This window comes from Lissotriton helveticus, chromosome 5_1 (genome assembly GCF_964261635.1).
Source record: "Lissotriton helveticus chromosome 5_1, aLisHel1.1, whole genome shotgun sequence".
In the NCBI taxonomy this organism is placed as follows: domain Eukaryota; kingdom Metazoa; phylum Chordata; class Amphibia; order Caudata; family Salamandridae; genus Lissotriton; species Lissotriton helveticus.
Genome location: NC_136065.1, coordinates 28,345,640 through 28,366,320, shown reverse-complemented (window position 1 = coordinate 28,366,320; position 20,681 = coordinate 28,345,640). Strand labels below are relative to the sequence as shown.

The following is a 20,681-nucleotide window of genomic DNA, read 5'->3' as shown; positions in this document are numbered from 1 at the left end:
TGATTTATAACTGAATTTTCTGGACACCATGAACTGTAACCAGATATGGCTTAGGATAGGAATAGAGGTGCAACCCCACTTATGATGGGGAAACGCTGTCCATTTGATGCTCTGTTCAAATAGGATGATTAGTTCACAGCCGAGAAGCTTCCTGAGAAATGGCTCCATGCAAAGGAAACAAAGGGGCATATGTAACATTATGGATGACATTGAGGAAGGCAAGTCCTAGAGATCGACCGCATGCTTTGGTCCTGACATTGAGAAGGAGGCTGTCAGTGCACTTGGAGGCTAAGGAGACAACAGGCGGGGGGTGGGGGGGTGGGGTTTCTATTTGAGTCTACGGGTGTCTACTGCCTTATGTTTATTGTTGTTAACCTGGCGTGATGACTTGCTCGGGTCTTTTAAACCCTTGTGAAGATAGTTAAATCTAGTGTAGACAGGCTATGGGGGCTTCTAATTGGGTTGGGAAAGGCCCGTTGCAAGAGGTGTCTGAAGGAGCATAGGTTCTGTGCAAATTGACAACTTTATGTAAGACTGCAGATGAGTAAGCGATTCTTGTGGGTACCTCAGTTCTGATGTACGGGAAGCAGGGATGCTTGTGATGGTTGGGCATGGCCAGGCACAGATGGATGTCTGCATTGTAAGCAGGATTGTTATTGTTTACGAAGGGGTACCTACCTTCCTGCACAAAAACAATCGCCTGAGGCATTTTCCTCTTTCTCTCTCTGTTGTACTCTACTCAGACATAGAAACACTTCTTTTGAAGCCTAATGGTTCACAAATCTCGGAACGGTGCCCTCACCTCTTCCTATAAATAACCCCACATTCCCATGGAAAGGCCTAGGTTTTTGTGCACACACTATATTACTGTGTTACAGGGCCACACAAATGTCAAGTTATCAGTTTCACATGCATCCGGATCCCCAAGACAAGGGTGCATGACCATACTCCATACACTGAGGATATTCCTGTTCCATCATCTCATGAAGCAACACAACTGTAACCAGATGCAAGAGGCCTTATGTGAGTTATGTTCCCAGAGCAACTCTCTCTTTGTTTACACTGTTTCCTAGTAGAAACCCTGTTTGACCCGCCACACATGGGTCACCTTCCCTCTGAGCCTTAACAAACGTTAGACCCACAAAGATGGTTTTTAATCAGGTGCCTGCTCCTCCTGGGCATCTGTCTTTTCCATTCTGGGATACAAATGTGAGGGAACGTCTCCCTGACATGGCCAGGTTTCGAACATACGTCTGGTCCTGCCCTGGGTGACTGGTGCAGGTGCTGTGGTCTCTGGCAGGAAATTAGCAAGACACTCAATCAGAGCCTCCCAAAGTCTGCACCCATGTTAATGTGGTTTGGAGCACGCAGCTGCACAGAGAAGCCCCTGCCTTAGAGGTGGCCATAGCTCTTCGTTCTTACCGGATTGCTGCAATCTCCTTTCCTAGACAGTCTTCCTGCAAGGCACTTCTCATACTCCTACCTGCACGTACTTCCTCCTTCAGGGCACCCTTAAGTTACCCTTCTGCTTATACATCCTCCTGCAAGGTGCTTTTCTAGTGTACCTCCCTGTTTGTACCTCCTCATGCAGGGCACTCTTTTCGTACCCCATCTGCTGTACCTCCTCATGCAGGGCACTCCTCTCTTACCCCATCTGCCTGTACCTGCTCATGCAGGGCACTCCTCTCATACCCCATCTGCTCAAACCTCCTCATGCTGAGCATTCCTCTCGTACCCCATCTGCTTGTACCTCCTCATGCAGGGCTCTCCTCTCTTACCCCATCTGCTCGAAACCTCCTCATGCAGGGCACTCCTCTCTTACCCCATCTGCTTGTACCTCCTCATGCAGGGCACTCCTCTCGTACCCCATCTGCCTGTACCTGCTCATGCAGAGCACTCCTCTCGTACCCCATCTGCTCGAACCTCCTCATGCAGGGCACTCCTCTCTTACCCCATCTGCTTGTACCTCCTCATGCAGGGCACTCCTCTCTTACCCCATCTGCTTGTACCTCCTCTTGCAGGGCACTCCTCTCGCACCCCATCTGCTTGTACCTCCTCATGCAGAGCACTCCTCTCGTACCCCATCTGCCTGTACCTGCTCATGCAGGGCACTCCTCTCTTACCCCATCTGCCTGTACCTGCTCATGCAGGGCACTCCTCTCTTACCCCATCTGCCTGTACCTGCTCATGCAGGGCTCTCCTCTCTTACCCCATCTGCCTGTACCTGCTCATGCAGGGCTCTCCTCTCTTACCCCATCTGCTTGTACCTGCTCATGCAGGGCACTCCTCTCTTACCCCATCTGCTTGTACCTGCTCATGCAGGGCACTCCTCTCGTACCCCATCTGCCTGTACCTGCTCATGCAGGGCTCTCCTCTCTTACCCCATCTGCTTGTACCTGCTCATGCAGGGCACTCCTCTCTTACCCCATCTGCTTGTACCTGCTCATGCAGGGCACTCCTCTCGTACCCCATCTGCCTGTACCTGCTCATGCAGGGCACTCCTCTCGTACCCCATCTGCCTGTACCTGCTCATGCAGGGCACTCCTTTCGTACCCCATCTGCCTGTACCTGCTCATGCAGAGCATTCCTCTCGTACCCCATCTGCCTGTACCTGCTCATGCAGGGCACTCCTCTCGTACCCCATCTGCCTGTACCTGCTCATGCAGGGCTCTCCTCTCGTACCCCATCTGCCTGTACCTGCTCATGCAGGGCACTCCTTTCGTACCCCATCTGCCTGTTCCTGCTCATGCAGAGCATTCCTCTCGTACCCCATCTGCCTGTACCTGCTCATGCAGGGCACTCCTCTCGTACCCCATCTGCCTGTACCTGCTCATGCAGGGCACTCCTCTCGTACCCCATCTGCCTGTACCTCCTCATGCAGGGCACTCCTCTCGTACCCCATCTGCCTGTACCTGCTCATGCAGGGCACTCCTCTCGTACCCCATCTGCCTGTACCTGCTCATGCAGGGCTCTCCGCTCGTACCCCATCTGCCTGTACCTGCTCATGCAGGGCACTCCTCTCGTACCCCATCTGCCTGTACCTGCTCATGCAGGGCTCTCCGCTCGTACCCCATCTGCCTGTACCTGCTCATGCAGGGCACTCCTCTCGTACCCCATCTGCTGTACCTGCTCATGCAGGGCACTCCTCTCGTACCCCATCTGCTCGAACCTCCTCATGCAGGGCACTCCTCTCGTACCCCATCTGCCTGTACCTGCTCATGCAGGGCACTCCTCTCGTACCCCATCTGCCTGTACCTGCTCATGCAGGGCACTCCTCTCGTACCCCATCTGCCTGTACCTGCTCATGCAGGGCACTCCTCTCGTACCCCATCTGCTTGTAACTCCTCATGCAGGGCACTCCTCTCGTACCCCATCTGCTTGTACCTGCTCATGCAGGGCACTCCTCTCGTACCCCATCTGCTTGTACCTGCTCATGCAGGGCACTCCTCTCGTACCCCATCTGCTTGTAACTCCTCATGCAGGGCACTCCTCTCGTACCCCATCTGCCTGTACCTGCTCATGCAGGGCACTCCTCTCGTACCCCATCTGCCTGTACCTCCTCATGCAGGGCACTCCTCTCGTACCCCATCTGCCTGTACCTGCTCATGCAGGGCACTCCTCTCGTACCCCATCTGCCTGTACCTGCTCATGCAGGGCACTCCTCTCTTACCCCATCTGCCTGTACCTGCTCATGCAGGGCACTCCTCTCGTACCCCATCTGCCTGTACCTGCTCATGCAGGGCACTCCTCTCTTACCCCATCTGCCTGTACCTGCTCATGCAGGGCACTCCTCTCGTACCCCATCTGCCTGTACCTGCTCATGCAGGGCACTCCTCTCGTACCCCATCTGCCTGTACCTGCTCATGCAGAGCTCTCCTCTCTTACCCCATCTGCTTGTACCTCCTCATGCAGGGCACTCCTCTCGTACCCCATCTGCCTGTACCTGCTCATGCAGGGCACTCCTCTCGTACCCCATCTGCTTGTAACTCCTCATGCAGGGCACTCCTCTCGTACCCCATCTGCTTGTACCTGCTCATGCAGGGCACTCCTCTCGTACCCCATCTGCCTGTACCTGCTCATGCAGGGCACTCCTCTCTTACCCCATCTGCCTGTACCTGCTCATGCAGGGCACTCCTCTCGTACCCCATCTGCTTGTAACTCCTCATGCAGGGCACTCCTCTCGTACCCCATCTGCTTGTAACTCCTCATGCAGGGCACTCCTCTCGTACCCCATCTGCTTGTAACTCCTCATGCAGGGCACTCCTCTCGTACCCCATCTGCTTGTACCTGCTCATGCAGGGCACTCCTCTCGTACCCCATCTGCCTGTACCTGCTCATGCAGGGCACTCCTCTCTTACCCCATCTGCCTGTACCTGCTCATGCAGGGCACTCCTCTCGTACCCCATCTGCTTGTAACTCCTCATGCAGAGCTCTCCTCTCTTACCCCATCTGCTTGTACCTGCTCATGCAGGGCACTCCTCTCGTACCCCATCTGCCTGTACCTGCTCATGCAGGGCACTCCTCTCTTACCCCATCTGCCTGTACCTGCTCATGCAGGGCACTCCTCTCGTACCCCATCTGCCTGTACCTGCTCATGCAGGGCACTCCTCTCTTACCCCATCTGCCTGTACCTGCTCATGCAGAGCATTCCTCTCGTACCCCATCTGCCTGTACCTGCTCATGCAGGGCACTCCTCTCGTACCCCATCTGCTTGTACCTCCTCATGCAGGGCACTCCTCTCGTACCCCATCTGCCTGTACCTGCTCATGCAGGGCACTCCTCTCGTACCCCATCTGCTTGTACCTGCTCATGCAGGGCACTCCTCTCGTACCCCATCTGCCTGTACCTGCTCATGCAGGGCACTCCTCTCGTACCCCATCTGCCTGTACCTGCTCATGCAGGGCACTCCTCTCGTACCCCATCTGCCTGTACCTGCTCATGCAGGGCACTCCTCTCTTACCCCATCTGCCTGTACCTGCTCATGCAGGGCACTCCTCTCGTACCCCATCTGCCTGTACCTGCTCATGCAGGGCACTCCTCTCGTACCCCATCTGCTTGTAACTCCTCATGCAGGGCACTCCTCTCGTACCCCATCTGCTTGTACCTGCTCATGCAGGGCACTCCTCTCGTACCCCATCTGCTGTACCTCCTCATGCAGGGCACTCCTCTCTTACCCCATCTGCCTGTACCTGCTCATGCAGGGCACTCCTCTCGTACCCCATCTGCCTGTACCTGCTCATGCAGGGCATTCCTCTCGTACCCCATCTGCTCGAACCTCCTCATGCAGGGCACTCCTCTCTTACCCCATCTGCCTGTACCTGCTCATGCAGGGCACTCCTCTCTTACCCCATCTGCCTGTACCTGCTCATGCAGGGCACTCCTCTCGTACCCCATCTGCTCGAACCTCCTCATGCAGGGCACTCCTCTCGTACCCCATCTGCCTGTACCTGCTCATGCAGGGCATTCCTCTCTTACCCCATCTGCCTGTACCTGCTCATGCAGGGCATTCCTCTCTTACCCCATCTGCTCGAACCTCCTCATGCAGGGCACTCCTCTCGTACCCCATCTGCTTGTACCTCCACTTGCAGGGCACTCCTCTCGTACCCCATCTGTTTGTACCTCCTCATGCAGGGCACTCCTCTCGTACCCCATCTGCCTGTACCTGCTCATGCAGGGCACTCCTCTCGTACCCCATCTGCCTGTACCTGCTCATGCAGGGCACTCCTCTCGTACCCCATCTGCCTGTACCTGCTCATGCAGGGCACTCCTCTCTTACCCCATCTGCCTGTACCTCCTCATGCAGGGCACTCCTCTCGTACCCCATCTGCTTGTACCTGCTCATGCAGGGCACTCCTCTCGTACCCCATCTGCCTGTACCTGCTCATGCAGGGCACTCCTCTCGTACCCCATCTGCTCGAACCTCCTCATGCAGGGCACTCCTCTCGTACCCCATCTGCCTGTACCTGCTCATGCAGGGCACTCCTCTCGTACCCCATCTGCTGTACCTGCTCATGCAGGGCATTCCTCTCGTACCCCATCTGCTCGAACCTCCTCATGCAGGGCACTCCTCTCGTACCCCATCTGCCTGTACCTGCTCATGCAGGGCACTCCTCTCGTACCCCATCTGCTTGTACCTCCTCATGCAGGGCACTCCTCTCTTACCCCATCTGCCTGTACCTGCTCATGCAGGGCACTCCTCTCGTACCCCATCTGCTCGAACCTCCTCATGCAGGGCTCTCCTCTCGTACCCCATCTGCCTGTACCTGCTCATGCAGGGCACTCCTCTCTTACCCCATCTGCCTGTACCTGCTCATGCAGGGCACTCCTCTCGTACCCCATCTGCCTGTACCTGCTCATGCAGGGCTCTCCTCTCGTACCCCATCTGCCTGTACCTGCTCATGCAGGGCACTCCTCTCGTACCCCATCTGCCTGTACCTGCTCATGCAGGGCACTCCTCTCGTACCCCATCTGCCTGTACCTGCTCATGCAGGGCACTCTTTTCGTACCCCATCTGCCTGTACCTGCTCATGCAGGGCACTCCTCTCGTACCCCATCTGCTTGTGCCTGCTCATGCAGGGCACTCCTCTCGTACCCCATCTGCCTGTACCTGCTCATGCAGGGCACTCCTCTCTTACCCCATCTGCCTGTACCTGCTCATGCAGGGCACTCCTCTCGTACCCCATCTGCCTGTACCTGCTCATGCAGGGCATTCCTCTCGTACCCCATCTGCCTGTACCTGCTCATGCAGGGCACTCCTCTCATACCCCATCTGCTTGTACCTCCTCATGCAGAGCACTCCTCTCGTACCCCATCTGCTTGTACCTGCTCATGCAGGGCACTCCTCTCGTACCCCATCTGCCTGTACCTCCTCATGCAGAGCACTCCTCTCGTACCCCATCTGCCTGTACCTGCTCATGCAGGGCACTCCTCTCATACCCCATCTGCTTGTACCTCCTCATGCAGAGCACTCCTCTCGTACCCCATCTGCTTGTACCTCCTCATGCAGGGCACTCCTCTCGTACCCCATCTGCCTGTACCTGCTCATGCAGGGCACTCCTCTCTTACCCCATCTGCCTGTACCTGCTCATGCAGGGCACTCCTCTCGTACCCCATCTGCCTGTACCTGCTCATGCAGGGCACTCCTCTCGTACCCCATCTGCTGTACCTGCTCATGCAGGGCATTCCTCTCTTACCCCATCTGCCTGTACCTGCTCATGCAGGGCACTCCTCTCGTACCCCATCTGCTCGAACCTCCTCATGCAGGGCACTCCTCTCGTACCCCATCTGCCTGTACCTGCTCATGCAGGGCACTCCTCTCGTACCCCATCTGCCTGTACCTGCTCATGCAGGGCACTCCTCTCGTACCCCATCTGCTTGTAACTCCTCATGCAGGGCTCTCCTCTCTTACCCCATCTGCCTGTACCTGCTCATGCAGGGCACTCCTCTCGTACCCCATCTGCCTGTACCTGCTCATGCAGGGCACTCCTCTCGTACCCCATCTGCCTGTACCTCCTCATGCAGGGCACTCCTCTCGTACCCCATCTGCTCGAACCTCCTCATGCAGGGCACTCCTCTCGTACCCCATCTGCCTGTACCTCCTCATGCAGGGCACTCCTCTCGTACCCCATCTGCTGTACCTCCACTTGCAGAGCATTCCTCTCTTACCCCATCTGCCTGTACCTCCTCATGCAGGGCACTCCTCTCGTACCCCATCTGCCTGTACCTACTCATGCAGGGCACTCCTCTCGTACCCCATCTGCTGTACCTGCTCATGCAGGGCACTCCTCTCGTACCCCATCTGCCTGTACCTCCTCATGCAGGGCACTCCTCTCTTACCCCATCTGCCTGTACCTGCTCATGCAGGGCACTCCTCTCGTACCCCATCTGCCTGTACCTGCTCATGCAGGGCACTCCTCTCGTACCCCATCTGCCTGTACCTGCTCATGCAGGGCTCTCCGCTCGTACCCCATCTGCCTGTACCTCCTCATGCAGGGCACTCCTCTCGTACCCCATCTGCTTGTACCTGCTCATGCAGGGCACTCCTCTCGTACCCCATCTGCCTGTACCTGCTCTTGCAGGGCACTCCTCTCGTACCCCATCTGCTCGAACCTCCTCATGCAGGGCACTCCTTTCATACCAGTCTGAATAGTGAATCAGACTCTGCCCTCAAGATAGATTCAGCAGCTCCACCTGGGTTAGGCCCCAAGTGCCTTGCAAAGCTACTTAGTCACCAGACAGTTCTGCTGATGGATGACCTCACGAAGCAGGTGTCTGTGGGGATGCTGTCTACTAACCCCCTATGTCCTGCAGGTAGTTCCTGCTTTCTCCGGGCAGTCTACAGCTCACTTTATAGGGCTCCTACCTAGGAAGTCAGCAATCAGGCCTCCTGGCATTGAAGCTACAATATTTCGCACCTGCATTTCTTTATGATCCTGACAATGGTCAGAGAGAATCCTGGCACTGATCTGGGTTTCCAACCAATATCTATCCAAGTTTTGCAGACATAGATGCAAACTCCAGATGTCCATCCCAGGAGCTGGTTTCAGGCAGGCCCTGATAATGTATGTTCGAGGCATATGATCTGCAGATACTACACTTTGCATTAGATCGCCACCTGGTGTTGGGCTCGGATGATTGCATGTTGTTGTCGTCTTGGAAGAAGTCTTTTGTAGTCACGAGATAGGCGACTCATCCCTTGGACGATAGTGCGCATGGGCATCGGCTCCATCCTTAGATTGTTTTTTACCGCCACTGGGTTCGGATGAACTTTTTCCCCTCCGGCTCGAAATCTACTTTTCAAGTACTTCAAAGCACAAAAACGTATTAAAACTTTACCTAACTACCTTCCATATCGACTAACATCGTTTCGACTCCATCAGCTCGACTCCAGTCGTCGACGCGGGCCAATGGGCCTATCCACGCCGTGAGGCCTACACCTCATGGAAAGGAGGCCATTCAAAAAATGCCCCATGTGTGGAGCAAAGTTTCCACGCACTGACCACCACGAGGTCTGCAACCTGTGCTTATCGCCAGAACGTGACAAATCTAGCTGTACAGCCTGCGCGTCCTTTCGATCCAAGAAAACCATCCGAGATCGGAGGGCCCGTCGACACGACATGCTGAGATCAGCTCCGGAACCTGTGGATATCTTCGACGAGGAGGTTTTGTTTGTTCCCGAAGAAGATTCCGATGATCTCCAAATCGTATCAGAGGCAGACGACTCAGATGACTCCATACCATCGGGTCAGCACGTGAGTACTACTGCCCCTGCACCACACACAGCACCCAGATTGAAGGCAAAGGTCAACACTCGCCTCAGGGGCCCAGTCGCGACCGAAAAACCACTTCGAAGCCCCACCATCGAGCCATTCTCCTAAGAAAGTAATTAAGGGCCAGATGTAGGTGGCCCAATGCCGGTCGGTAACGGCCGAAATTACCGAATTTCGTCCGTTACCGACCGGTATTGGGCATTTGGGATGTAGGTGGCCAAATTGCAAATTCGTTAATTTACTGATTCGGTATTTTAAGGAATCTGTAAATTACTGATTCCTCAAAATACCGAATCGGTAATGTTCGAGGCATGTGGGCTGCTGAATTCATATCTATAGCATAGATCGACGCCTAGTGTTGGGTCCGGATGATTGCACATTGTTGTCCTGGAAGAGTCTTCGAAGTATCACGAGATAGGTGGCTCCTCCCCTGGACTACAGTGCGCATGGGCATCGACTCCATCCCCAGATTGTTTTTTTCCGCCATTGGGTTCGGATGTATATTCGTTATCTCCAGTTCGGAATCGATATAGACTTTTCTTAAGGCCTGGAGGCCTTTTCCTATACCGTCGGTATTGTTTGCGTTCGGTGCCCAGCTCTATTCCGGCTCAGTTCCCGAGTCGGACATCCAGAGGAGTCGCGTGGCTCTTCGGTGCTCGAGGCCCAGTCGACGCAGCAAGACTTTCGACAACACATCATGGAACGGAGTCCGTTCAAGAAATGTCCCGTGTGCGGATCTAAATATCCCCACATCGACGTCCACCCGGTGTGCAACAAGTGCCTGTCGCCGGACCACGATGAAGCCAACTGTATGGCTTGTTCCAGGTTTCGATCGAAGAAGACAATTCGACTTTGGCGCGTGGCGCGCCTGGAGGCCCGGCAGTCGGCCCCGGCACCGGTGGACATCTTCGACAGAGAAGAAGCAGACGAACAAGAAGTTCATATGCAGATTTCCCCTCCAGCCGAGGAGATCGACTACGACTATGACGCGGACGTCGAAGTGCTCGATGCAGAAGAAGTCGTCGACGAGGTAGGAGACGACAATTAGGCCTATGGGGCCACGGAAGATAGCTCATGTGAGGAGCTAAGCCCCGATCGAACACTCACTAAGGCTCAGGTCGAGGGATCGCCACACGGCCTTACCCAAGACCTTTCACCCAGATCCACGGCCTCGCCTACGGGCCCGGCTACGGACACTTCTGCGGAGCCGCCGTTGGTCAAAACAAAACCAAAAGTGAAACCTTCGGTGTCGACGAAAACGAAAGTAATAGAGACGCCGTCGAAACAGAAGACGTCTGTCCCTCCGGCCGCCTCCTCGTCTTCCGATACGTCGGGGCAGCCGAAGCCGAAGAAGGCTGTCGACCCCGGGGAAGTCGACCAAGGGCGCCGATCCAAAGTCGGTCAAGGGCGCCGAGTCAAAGTCGGTCAAGGGCGTCGAGCCAAAATCAACCAAGGGGGCGTCGAACCAAAGACTAGGACCCCACACCCAGTAGTCAAGTCCCCCGACTCGAAAACGTCAGCGCCAAAGGCCGTCGGCACGGAAGGAGGGCACAGCGCGCCGAAAAGGGCTGATCCTGTACCTCGGCCGGACAAGAACAAGGCATCGACGCTCGAGTCTTCACTCGCTGGTGGACCGAAAACGTCTGTCGGGTCGACAAAACCGTCTGCTTCCTTTACGAAGCAAGTGTCGGACTCTCTACAGCGCATCAGGAACAAGGCTTCCACGGCCGCTCCGAAGGATGCTTCCACCCCGAAGCCAGCTGCCACAACGCCAAAGTCTTCGATGCCACTCCTGTTTACGTTGCCGCCGAAGGTAGCACCGAAGGCCTTCGCACCACGGTCGGTCGCAGAAGCGCCCGTGCAAGTGTCTTCAGCGTCAAAGCCTTCTCAGCCACTTGGGAGCTTAAAGCATCGACAACCCTTGGTGGAGGAGCAGTCGGAAAACTTTATCGACGCCGACACCGGGAAACTTACCCTCTACAAGAGAAAGATCACGGCAACCCAACCTTTGGAGTCCTACACGATTCCTTTGAAGCGCAAGAAGCCTGCTACGGACTCCCCAGTTCTAGTGGAGCCGCTTGCTCCACGGACTCCAAGAGTGGCTACACCCTCGCCCACTTATTCAGATGTGGAGGGTGGAGAAGGTGATGACGAGGAGTATACCTTTCCTGCCAACACTGATCCTGAGGATCACCAGGACTCATGGGCAGATGCAGGTGACCCAGGGGATCAGCAAACTGCCCAGGACCCTCAGGTGTACAATGTCAAAACCTCTCCTACTGAGGATTCAGCTGCATTTAATGCTCTAATTGAGAGGGCGGCTAAAAACCACGACGTCCAGCTGCATGCCGACCCTATCGAAGTGGACTTCCTCTTTGATACCTTTTCCACAGCAGAAAAGACTGTCGTGACCCTCCCCATGCTGAAAGGGGTTCTAAAACATGCTGCAGACATTTTAAAGAACCCACACGGGCCAGGGAGATCAACCCTAGGATTGAAAAGAAATATAAGCCGGCACCTGGCGACCCGACCTACATCAAGGGCCAGTTGCCATTGGACTCTCTGGTCGTTTCTAATGCCTGGAAAAGGGCGAACTCGCAGACCACTGGTGATGCTCCTCCCCCTGACAAGGAATCTAAAGTGCTGGAGGCATCAGGGAAGAGGGTGGCGGCTCAAGTGGCCAATATCTGGCGTATCTCAAACACTCAGGCACTCCTGGCCAGATATGACAGGGCGCACTATGACACACTAGAGACCCTGTTACAACATCTTCCAGATCAGTATAAAGAGACAGCTGAGATGCTTATTCAAGAAGGGAAGCTCATCTCCAACGCTTCTATTAAATGTGCACTGGACGTAGCGGACACCGCGGCCAGGGCCATTAACACCAGTGTGATGTTGAGACGTCAGGCATGGCTCAGAATCTCCGGTTTCAAGCCGGAGATACAAACCACCATCCTCAATCAGCCAGTAAACCCAGATAGGTTATTTGGTCCTGAGGTGGATAGCACCCTGGAAAAGATAAAGAAGGATACCGAGACTGCAAAGTCCATGGGGGCTCTCCTGTCCCAGCAGTTTAGGGGAAGTACTTTTCCTCGCTCAGTCAATAGAGGCGTTTCCAGAGGCCAGATGTCCCAGCAAACGCAATACAATAAAGGTGGGGCGTAGTCCTCTTACACCAAGCAGAGTAAAGGTGGCTATCGGGGCAACAGCACCAAGGGCAGGGGTCGTGGAAACAACAACTCCCGCTCCTCCGCCACCAACAAACAGTGACGCCCTGTCACTGCCCCCCGACCATACACGCCTGTCGGGGGGAGGCTCCAGCAGTTCCTGCCGGTCGGGAAATCCATCACCACAGACAGGTGGGTCAGGAAACTTATCCAGTTCAGTTATTGTCTGGAGTTAACATCCACTCCACCCAACATGCCACCAAAACACCGTCCTATGTCCACAGAGCATTTGCACTTATTGCAGCAGGACGTGCTCGTCATGCTGCAAAAAGGGGCAATCGAGCTCGTGCCGGTGGAGGAAGAAGGCACGGGAGTGTACTCCCTGTACTTCTTAATCCCAAAGAAGGACGGGTCCCTCAGACCCATACTGGACCTCAGACCCCTGAATCAGTACATTCTATCAGAACACTTTCATATGCTCACACTGCAGCAGGTTCTCCCGTTGCTCAATCAGGGAGACTTCCTCGCAACCTTGGATCTCAAGGATGCATATTTCCACATTCCACTGCATCCATCACTCAGAAAATACCTCAGGTTCACCATTCAGGGTCGGCATTATCAGTTCAAGGTCCTGCCTTTCGGGGTGACCACGGCGCCCAGGGTGTTCACAAAATGTCTGGCGACAGTAGCTGCGCACCTCAGGAGGCAGAACATTCACGTTTACCCTTATCTGGACGACTGGCTTGTCCAAGCAAAGTCGGCCCAGCAGTGCGCCGCCAACATGTCCCACACCATTCACCTTCTTCACGATCTGGGATTCTCACTAAATTATCCCAAGTCGCACCTTCAGCCAGCCCATGTGCGGCAATATCTGGGTGCGACGATCGATACTCTGGCAGCCACAGCTCAGCCAAATTCTGTGAGGCAGCGACAGCATTCAGTCACTGATCCAAAAGTTCAGACCGCAACACTCGCTTCCTGCAAGAGTGTTCATGCAGTTGATAGGCATGATGGCCTCCTGCATCTTCATAGTCCCGCACGCGAGGCTACATATGCATCCGCTCCAAGAATGCTTGGCTCATCAGTGGACTCAGGCTCAAGGACAGTTGAACGACCTAGTGTTGGTGACCGGTCGGGCATACAGCTCTCTGCATTGGTGGAATCCACACAACCTTTGCAAGGGCCGACCGTTCCAGGAGCCTGTGCCACAGATTACCCTGACGACGGACGCATCTCTCCTGGGATGGGGAGCTCATGTACTCCACTACACGGTGCAGGGACTATGGACAACGCAGCAAAAGAAGATGCACATCAACTACCTAGAACTGATGGCAATCTTCATGGCATTGAAGGCATTTAAAGTGCATCTGTGCAACAAAGTTGTGTTGATCCGGACGGACAACATGACGGCCATGTACTACATTCAAAAGCAGGGAGGTACACACTCTCCGCAGTTGTCTCATCTGGCTCGGAGCATGTGGAAGTGGGCCATTTAGAGGAACATCTTCCTCATGGCGGAACACCTCCCGGGCAAGGACAATCAGATGACGGATCTGCTCAGCAGGTACAGCCACCAAATACACCAGTGGGAGATACATCCATCAGTACTCCGCCCGTACTTCCAGCAGTGGGGTCATCCAGAGATAGACCTGTTCGCCACAAGGGAAAACGCAAAATGCCAAAGCTTTGCCGCCAGGTTCCCTCACCCGCAATCGCAGGGCAATGCGATATGGATGAACTGGTCAGGCAGATTTGCGTACGCTTTTCCCATAGCACCTCTCATACCGCTGGTGGCACGAAAGCTAAAGCAACACTCGATGACACTCATCCTGGTTGCTCCAACGTGGGCATGCCAACCATGGTACACCACGTTTCTAGAACTCTCTGTGGTACCGCATCAAAAGCTGCACCTCACACCCAGACCTTTGACACAAAGCCATGGCGACATTCAGCACCCAGATCCGCAACAGCTCAACCTGGCGATCTGGCTCCTGAGGTCTTAGAATTTGGCTACCTTAACTTGCCTCCTGAATGCATGGATATCATACGGGAGGCAAGAAAGCCCACCACCAGAGCCTGCTATGCAGCGAAATGGAAGCGGTTTGTCATTTACTGTACTGAACACAACATCAACCCGCTAGATGCATCCACTCCCAACATCATCTGTTATTTGTTACATCTTTACAAATGCAATCTAGCATATGCTTCCATTCGGATACACTTATCCGCCATAGCGGCTTATCTCCAAAACAGGCAGCATCTCTCCTCTTTCAGAGTGCCTGCCATTAAAGCCTTCCTGGAAGGAATGAAACGGGTCATCCCTCCCAGGACCCCGCCAGCTCCTGTATGGAACCTCAATGTGGTCCTCACCAGGTTGATGGGCCCACCTTTTGAGCCTCTACATTCCTGTGAGATTCAGTTCTTAACATGGAAAGTGGCTTTTCTCATTGCCATTACGTCTCTGTGACGTGCTAGTGAGCTACAGGCGCTCACAATACAAGAGCCATTTATACAAATTCACTCAAACAGGGTGGTTTCGCAGTTCCATGTCAATCAGACCATTGAGCTGCCCGCGTTCTTTCAAAACCCCGAGACGGTAGCCGAAAGAATGCTCCACACTCTTGATGTCAAACGAGCTTTGATGTACTACATCAATAGGACCAAAGATTTTAGGAAGACACATCAAATCTTTGTTGCCTTTTCAGCCCAGCACAAAGGCAACCCCATTTCCAAAGCAGGTATAGCCAGGTGGATCGTTAAGTGTATTCAGATTTGCTATCACAAGGCTAAGCGCACTTTAACGTTCCCCCCCAGAGCCCACTCCACCCGCAAGTTGGGGGCCTCCATGGCTTTCATTGGTAATATCCCTTTGGAAGATATTTGTAGAGCAGCCACATGGTCTACACCACACACATTTACTAAACACTACTGTGTAGATGTGCACTCCAAGCAGCAAGCAGCTGTAGGGCAGGCTGTTCTTAAGACACTTTTTCAAACGTCTGCAGCTGGCACAGGCGGCCGCCGTTAATGGAGGGACTGCTATTTATTCTATGCTATAGATATGAATTCAGCAGCCCACATGCCTCGAACTGAATATGCTACTTACCAGTATGCATCTGTTCTTGGCATTTAGGGCTGCTGACATTCATATCGCCCGACCTCCTCCCCGGCGCCTGTAGCGGCTGCAGAATTTACACTTACTCTTAGCATGGTCATCGCTCACACTGTTACACTCCATCTTCGCCACAATGGCTAAAAACAATCTAGGGATGGAGTCGATGCCCATGCGCACTGTAGTCCAGGGGAGGAGCCACCTATCTCGTGATACTTCGAAGACTCTTCCAGGACAACAATGTGCGATCATCCGGACCCAACGCTAGGCGGCGATCTATGCTATAGATATGAATGTCAGCAGCCCTACATGCCAAGAACAGATGCAGACTGGTAAGTAGCATATTCATTACCGAATTTGCAATGTAGGGAGCACTCAAAAGAGTGCTTTTGCCATGTTAGGATTCGTTATTTACCACCAACTATAAGTTAGTGGTAAACAAGGAATACCTTAGAAAATGCAAATCTGTGAATTTTTAACTGTGCCATGTGGCAGACATACATGCCCTTAGGGCATGTATGTGTGCCACATCTGCACACAAGCACGATTCAGGGGTGAAACAGGGTGTCAAAGTGACACCCTGGCACCCTTGAATGTGTCCCCCATTTTACCGAATCGGTATTTACTGATTCGGTAATTGCTATTCATTCCTATGGGCCTCCAGGCCCATAGGAATGAATGGCAATTACCGAATTGCTAAATACCGATTCTGTAATTACCGAAACTTACCGATTCGGTAATTTTTAACGAAAAATTACCTACATCCCATTTACCTATTCTCAAATACCAAATCGGTATGATTCTGTATTTAAGAATAGGTAAATTGAGATTACCTACATCTGGCCCTAAGCCTTTTCGTAGCTCCGTACCGAGCAAGCCACACGTGCCGATCCCACAAGCTCCCTCGGCACAGAAACTGAAAGAAGTCTCGGCTCCAAAACCGTCGACTTTTAAAGACAAAGGTATGAAGCCAGCGTCCGACGCCTCGAAGCCGACGAGACCAGCTTTCACTCCGAAGCCATCGTCTTCGGTACCGAAACCGACAAGGCCTGATTCTGATGCACACAAGCCCTCGAAACAGCCTACGACACCGAAAACAACACCTTTGGTGCCGAAAACTACGCCAAAGGACACTGTAACACCTCCTAAGGCTAAAGACAAGCAGCAACCTCGTTCGGAACCGAAAAAATCGGCACCGACAATGTTCCAGAAGGAGAAGAACTTTTCCAACCTGATACTCTGCAAAAGAAGATCTACATTGACCCAAAAACAGGTGCTGTATCCACTATACCACAAAAGAAGAGGAAGGCAGATACAACACCCACACCTGTAGTACCTGCCAAGAAGAAGGACTCTACCACATCTCCTATGCACCCTTCTTCTCCTATACTCCCTTCTCCTTCATCCCCTGCTCCTCTTAACAATTCACCACAGATTTCTAACCCACATTCTCCTATTCTATACACTTATAATAACCTTATAATAAAAACTAAGTCCTTTGTTATTATAAGGTTATTATAAGTGTATATTGAAACAATATGCCCATTAAGTAATTTGTGTATTTCTTGTTTTATTTAATATTTAAGTTTGATGCATAACCATCAGTGACTCTGTGCTAGAATACCGTAATACGGAATTGTTAGAAAAAGGTGCTAATTTTGTACCAGAGCACTGTACGAAGATATTCGCAAAATGTTTTTAATGATGAATGAATATGTTTTATGAAAATAAACTTTGAGAAACTCAAATCTAAACTAGTGTGGTGCAATTAGAACTCTCAGTGTCACGGCTAAAAACAAAAGTCATTCGATATGCATGTAGGCCTGTTGGTCACTAATATAAAAGCCTAATAACACAGAAAGGAATTTTTTTCAAATTATTGTATACCCGGTCCTTTCTGGTCTCTGGGAAACTCTCTTCTTTGCAAGGCCAGATATTCCTGACCCACAGTCATACCCATCAAAACCTTCTCCCCCAGAAGATAAAATTAGTTTTGGACACCTGCTGAACAGAGCTGCCATTGACCATGGGGTCACTATGCATTCTGATGAGGCAGAGGAAGATTTTCTGTTAGACACATTTGAACAATCGCAAAGGTCTATTCAAATTCTTCCCATGATTAAAGGGGTCATCAAACATGCTCCGGAGATATTTAAAGACCCTGTACATACTAGGATCCTAAACCCTAGAATTGAAAAAAACATAGCCCTGCACCAGCCTACATTAAAGGACCGCTACCATTATATTCACTAGTTGTATCAAATGCTAGGAAAAGGGCAAATTCACAAAACATCAGGTGAGGCACCCCCACCTGACAAAGAATCCAAGGTAACAGATGCTTCAGGCAAAAGAATAGTTGTGCAAGCTACCAACATATGGCATATAGCTAACACACAAGCCCTCCTTTCAAGATATGATAGGGCTCATTATGATCAGTTAGAGAAACTACTAGAACATCTACCTAACCAATATAAGGCGCAGGCAAACAACCGTATACAAAAAGGCAAGCTAATTTCCAATGCCTCAATCAAGTGTGCACTTGATGTAGCAGACACTGCATCTAGAGTTGTAAACACCTGTGTCCTACTTAGAAGACATACGTGGCTACGCATTTCTGGATTTAAACAGGAAGTGCAAACTACCATTTTAAATCAACCACTTAATCAAAATCAATTGTTTGGACCAGAGGTAGACACAGCACTTGAAAATATGAAGAAGGATACAGATACTGCCAAATCTATGGGAGCTTTACAGACCACACAAGCTAAAAGTTGCTTTCATCGCTACTTCTATGGAGGAGGCTCCAAACAGTCTGGAGCAGACAACACAACATCCTTCAAATCTAACAGACAAACATCCTCTAACAAGGGATATTTTAGAGGAGGATAAAGAGGAAAAAACAACAAAGGAAGAGGTCGCGGTAACAACAATAATCGAACCTCTTCCACCACAAAACAGTGACTTTCCTCTGCTCCCCCAACAGCATTCCACTCCTGTGGGGGTTGGGGGCAGGCAGATTAACACCGTTCCTACCTGTCTGGAATTCCATCACAACAGACAAGTGGGTAAGACAAATTATCCAGTATGGCTACTGCCTGGATCTTACAGCAACCCCTCCACACATACCATCCAGGCAGGGTCCAATGTCCGCAGAGCACCTTACTCTGCTTAAACAAGAAGTCCTGTCACTTCTACAAAAGGACGCAATAGAAATAGTTCCTTTACAAGAACAAGGAACAGGGCTTTACTCGCTGTATTTTCTAATACCCAAGAAGGACGGAACACTAAGACCACTTCTCAACCTCAGGTCCCTCAATCATTACTGACAATCAGATCATTTTCTCATGATCACTTTACAACAAGTGCTCCCATTGCTGCAACAAGGTGATTTCCTTACAACACTAGATCTAAAGCACGCCTACTTTCACATTCCTATACATCCTGCTCACAGGAAGTATCTAAGGTTTGTACTGGAAGGACAACATTATCAATTCAAAGTCCTTCCATTCGGAGATACAACAGCACCAAGAGTATTCGCAAAGTGCCTAGCAGTAGTAGAAGCACATCTCAGGAGACAACAAATACATGTCTTCCCTTACCTCGACGATTGGCTCATAAAAGCCAAGTCATTCAATCAGTGTGTTCAACACACACATCAGACAATTCAAACATTGCACGACTTAGGGTTTGCAATCAACTACACCAAGTCGCACCTGCAGCCCTCTCATATACACCAGTATCTAGGGGCTACAATAGACACATCTACAGCTCTAGCGTATCCCAGTCCAGCAAGGATACAGAGCATTCAAGCCTTAGTCACAGTCTTCCAACACCAGCAATCTCTGCAAGCCAAAGTGTTCATAAGACTAATAGGCATGCTAGTATCTTGCATCGTCATTGTACCATGTGCAAGACTGCAGATGCGTCCGTTACAGGAATGTCTAGCACGACAGTGGAACCAGGCTCAAGGGCAACTAACAGACCTGGTGTTGGTAGACAGCCGCACATATCGCTCTCTGCAGTGGTGGAACACCAAAAACTTGACAAAGGGGCGGTCAATCCTTGAACCTGTTCCACAAATAGTACTCACAGCAGACACATCTCTCACAGGATGGGGAGCCCATCTCCTACATCATACAACTCAAGGACAATGGACCATTCAACAAAGATTGTTCCATATCAACCATCTAGAGCTGCTAGCAATATTCTTAGCACTCAAAACATTCCAAGTACAAGTACAAAACAAAGCTGTCTTAATCCGGACGGACAACATGACAGCCATGTACTATATACAAAAACAGGGGGGACACACTCTCTACAACTGTCCCAGCTTGCACAGAACATTTGGAGATGGGCCATTCCACAAAATATATATCTGCTAGCAGAGCACCTTCCAGGAGTTCACAATCAGATAGCAGATCTGTTGAGTCGGCAGACACAACAAATTCATGAATGGGAACTACATCCGCAAGTTCTTCAACCAGTTTTCCACAAGTGGGGTCATCCAGACATAGATCTGTTCACCACACATGATAACGCAAAATGCCCAACCTTCGCCGCCAGGTTTCCACACCCGCTGTCCAAGGACAATGCGATATGGATGAACTGGTTAGGCAGATTTGCGTACGCTTTTCTGCCACTACCACTAATACCATTAGTAGTACGCAGGCTCAGACAACAGTCTCTCAAATTAATCCTGGTAGCTCCCACATGGGCACGCCAACCGTGGTTAACCACACTGCTAGAACTCTCTCTAGTTCCACACCAAACGTTACGCATGACACCATCCATGCTGACGCAGAACCTTGTAGACATCAGACATCTAGACCCAAATCAACTGAATCTGGCGATCTGGCTCCTGAAGTCTTAGAGTTTGGTTATCTTAACCTACCACCAGACTGTATGAACATCATTAAAGAGGCCAGGAGACCTACTACCAGAGCTTGGTATGCTGCTAAATGGAAGAGATTTGCCATGCATTGCAACAATAACCAAATTGATCCCCTGGATGCTTCTATCCAGAATATAATTTGCTACAGCGCGGAGGTCATTGTGGAGCTGTTTTTCAACTGGACTAAACCTTGCTAAGCCCTTCCATGAACTGCGGGCTCTGGAGGATCGTCGTGGGGC

General features: G+C 51.8%; 1 protein-coding gene across 3 annotated transcripts in view; it reads left to right on the top strand.

Annotated features, from left to right (window-relative positions):
* The window catches only part of LOC144754098 (E3 ubiquitin-protein ligase TRIM39-like), a 122,495-nt gene that overhangs the window by 77,167 nt on the left and 24,647 nt on the right, over positions 1-20,681 (top strand). The window lies entirely within an intron of this gene.